The sequence below is a fragment of the Macaca fascicularis genome, chromosome 9, assembly GCF_037993035.2.
Source record: "Macaca fascicularis isolate 582-1 chromosome 9, T2T-MFA8v1.1".
Classification (NCBI taxonomy): domain Eukaryota; kingdom Metazoa; phylum Chordata; class Mammalia; order Primates; family Cercopithecidae; genus Macaca; species Macaca fascicularis.
The window spans coordinates 28681358-28685527 of record NC_088383.1 but is presented as its reverse complement, the minus strand read 5'-3'; the positions used below and the strand labels follow the sequence as shown (position 1 = coordinate 28685527).

Here is a 4170-nt window from a genome sequence, read left to right as displayed (position 1 = left end):
AAAAAAAGTACTGTCAATCCAAATATTATACCCAGTAAAAATATCCAGGAATAAAGGGGAAATCAAGACATTCTGAAATGATGGAAAGCTAAGAGAAATCACCGTCAGACTTACTCTAAAAAAATGGCTGAAGGAAGTTCTCTGAACAGAAAAAAAAAAAAAAAAAGGAGGAAACTTGGAACTTTAAAAGGAAAGAGAGGCCACAGTAAGCAAAAATATGAGTAAATAAATAGACTTTCCTTATCCTTTTGAATTTTCAAAATTATGTTTGGTGACTAAAACAAAAAATATCTTTGGAATGGGTAAAAAGTGATAGCATTTACTGAATTGTAATTACTATTAAAATTCAAAAAACTGAACACATTCTTTTAACCATAAGCCAGTCTTAGTTAAATCAGGACTGCCCAACAAAAATATTTTGTAAGTCATTCATGATCTGAATTCTGGCATAGGATATCTATTAAATTATGGTATGCATGAAACAGTCATGAGACATTTCTGTTTTGAAATAAATAAGGCAGTAGCTAATTATTATTATGATTATTTTTAATTTTCCAAAAGCGTTGTTTTTATTTATATAGAGTCCTAACCACTTCAGTGGCAGGAGGAGTGGGAGAGGTCCCTTTTTCAATCCAGGGACCTCCGTAATGTTGGTTTGTTGTTACCAAACACACAGGTAAGTGGCATCACGGATCTGGTAAACTAACGACAATGTTTAGTCTCTCTCTGCTAGGGCAACAAGGTGAGCATCAATCTCTGCTTCTGTAAGAATCCTGAATTTAGGATTTTCAACTGTCACTGCTCCAACTTCTATTTCTGAAGGTTTGAAATCAATTGATAGAACAGTAGACAGGCATGTAATTGCAGTTTCCACTGTCTGTTCAAATGTCCAATCACATTTCTTCTTCACTTTTTTTTCAAGGAAGCTGGTTGACTCAGTTTGTTTAACTCCTGCTGCAGTAGCTTTAAACCCACAATAGTAACCTGCAGGATCACACTTATATACTTGAGGGCCTTGATCTTCATCTATACCAATTAAAATCATACAACAACCAAGAGGCCTCATTTCAGCATTCTGTGTGCAGACCTGAGAAATATCGTCAATTCTTTTACACAGCATGTTCACAGGAATCTCATAGCCATACTTGTATTTCCAGTTAGCTGCCTCATAGCGTGCCCTCTGTACCTGGGATCTGCTGTCGGCTGTCATTCCGGTCATCACACAACCAATGTTTTCAAGTATCTTGAATAAGTGAGTCACTGTGCTGGAATCCAATAATTTGTCAGGTACTTTCTTCTGTGTGACAATTACTGCACAGTCTTTCCCTCTGACAGCTACTGATGTAAGGCCACCCTGGTTAATAGCCTTAAAAGCATATTCTACTTAGTAGAGCCGACCCTCGGGTGAAAAAATAGTAATGTGGCGGTCAAAACCAGTGCTGGAACCACGGGACATGTTGGTAGAAGCACTACTTCAAACACAATCCCCAATTATTACTCAGTAGCTTTTCTGAGGTAAGCTATCAGGTCTGCCCTTTCTACTTAATGCCAGCAAAGATCATTTTAGTAAAGTTCAACTGTTCACGGAGATCTTAAAACCTATTGGAGATTGGTTTTATATTTATATGTATCTAACTGGTTATAGGAACACATTTAAATACCGGAGAAATTCCTTCAATGTCTTATAACAAAGCAAGATTCACCTGTGTTTTGTGTTCATTTGCCTCTCTTAAAGGCAAGGGCTGAAAATAAGGTAGCAATATCAACTTTATATTTTTGGCCTTGTGCCAATCTAATTAGAATTTCATGTATCTAAAATGGTTCCTTTTACTTATTGAAAGGCATTTCAGTGTGGTTTATGTGTAATATCGAAGATTATTTAACACTTCAAAAAATTATAACACTCTCTGACATGGTCCTAAATGTATATAGAAAAAATATTTTTAAGATAATGAAATTATCTGAAAGGTAAAGGGGTTAAAAGAAAGGTAAAAATTTCTATACTTCACTAAAACTGACAAATTTCATTAAAATTGGTAAATTGATGACACTCGTAGACTGTGAGAAGTTATGTATAAGTTCTGTAACATACACAGCAACTGCTGAAACTGCTATGCAAAGAAGTATACTCAAAAACCTCATAGATAAAATGGAATTCTAAAACATATTTAAGTAACTCATAGGAAGTGAGATAAAGAAGACAGAGAAATAAAAAACATTAAAAATAAAATCATAGACTTACGTCTACGAACATATCAATAATTATGTTACGTGAAAATGATCTAAATGCACCAATCAAAAGATAGGTTAACAGAGATGATTGAAAAATATGATCTAACAATATGCTGTCTACAAACAATTTACTTCAATATTATGATACAGACACAGTGAAAGTGAAAGAGTAGAAAAATTATATTAAACATGTTTTAATTAAAGGACAGCAGAGTGGCTTAACAGCAGATCAAATGAACTTCAGAGCAAAAAAACATTATCAGGAAGAGAGACGGGAATGGTATAATGATGAAAGAATCAATCCACCAAGAAAATCTAGCAATTCTAAGTGTGCATGAAACAAAAAAATAGGATTCCAATTATATGAAACTAAAACAGATACAAAGAGAAGTAAACAATTCGACAATTATAGTTGAAACCTTCAAAACCTCTGTCTCAACAATTGATAGAACAAAACCTGTTTCAACAATTGATAGAACAACTAGACACAAGATATACCATTATGAAATTGAAAAACCACCAATCAACAAGATGGAATCCATATTTAGAGAATGCTCCACCCAATAACATCAGAATACACATTCTTTTTAAGCAGCTGTGGAATGTGCATGCCAAGATATATCACATGCTGGGCTATCAACAAAACAAAACACCTCAAGGAGTTGAAAAGAATTGACATCATAGGGCTGTGTTCTCTGAACACAATGGAATCAAACTACAAATCAATAACAGACATTATTTTAAGAACTCCAAAAACTTGAAACTAAATGACATCCTTCTAAATAAGCCATGGATCAAACATGAATTCTCAAGAGAAATAAAAAGGGGTATATATAAAGTTATAACTATATATAACTAATATATATATAACTATATATGTTATAACCATATATAACATATATATAACTATAGTTATAGAAAACAGAACTTGGTTCACTATTAATATATAGTTCTTTATAACTATACATTAACTGTTCTTTATAACTATATGTAGTCATGACTATATATAGTTCTTTATAACTATATATTTCTCTATTAATATATATTATTGATTATATATTATTAATTCATATAGTATTAACTATATGATGTATGATAGATTATTAATCACATATTTTATATTGTATAATATAATATTCATTAATTATATAATATATTTAATGTATTAATTATATATAATTAATTATATATTACATTACACAATTTTAAAATATACTATATATAGTTACATATAGTTATAACTATATATAGTTATAAAGAACAGAAATTTGTTTCTCACAGTTCTGGAGGCTGAGAAGTCCAAGATCAAGGCACTGGCTGTATCCTCACATGGTTGACGGTGGAAGGAGGTGAAACTACTCCCACAAGCCCTTCATGGTGGTATTACTTCATTAATGAGGGCAGAGCCCTTATGGCCTAAACACTTCCCATTAGGCCCCGCCTCTCAACATTGTTGCATTGGGGATTAGGTTTCCAACACATGAATTTGGAGAGATACATTCAGACAATAGCAAGAACACATCCTCTAAACAAAGGCTTAGAATATTACAATTTCCAGAGGCCCTTTCTATCCCTCTAGTTACTTACTCAGGCCCACAGCGAGCACGAGCCTGATTTGTAAGAGCAAAGTTTACTTTTGCTTCTTCTTAACCTTATTTTTGAAGTGTTTTCCTTTTTAAAAATAAATTTTTAATTATTATGGACACATAACAGTTGAATATATTTATGTGGTACATGTGATATTTTGATACAGGCCCACAATGTGTAATAATTAAATTAGAGTAATTTGGGTATCCATCATCTCAAGCATTTACCTTTTTTTTTTGTTAGAAATATTCCAGTTCTACTATTTCAGTTATTTAAAAATGTACAATAAATTATTGTTGACTATACTCACTCTTTTGTGCTTTCAAATACTATATCTTATTCATTCTATCT

At 32.3% G+C, this 4170-nt stretch overlaps 1 pseudogene; it reads right to left on the bottom strand.

The window, feature by feature from the left end:
- Positions 1-543: 543 nt before the first annotated feature.
- On the bottom strand, positions 544-1490 carry LOC102146866 (proteasome subunit alpha type-6 pseudogene; annotated as a pseudogene).
- Positions 1491-4170: the final 2680 nt, after the last annotated feature.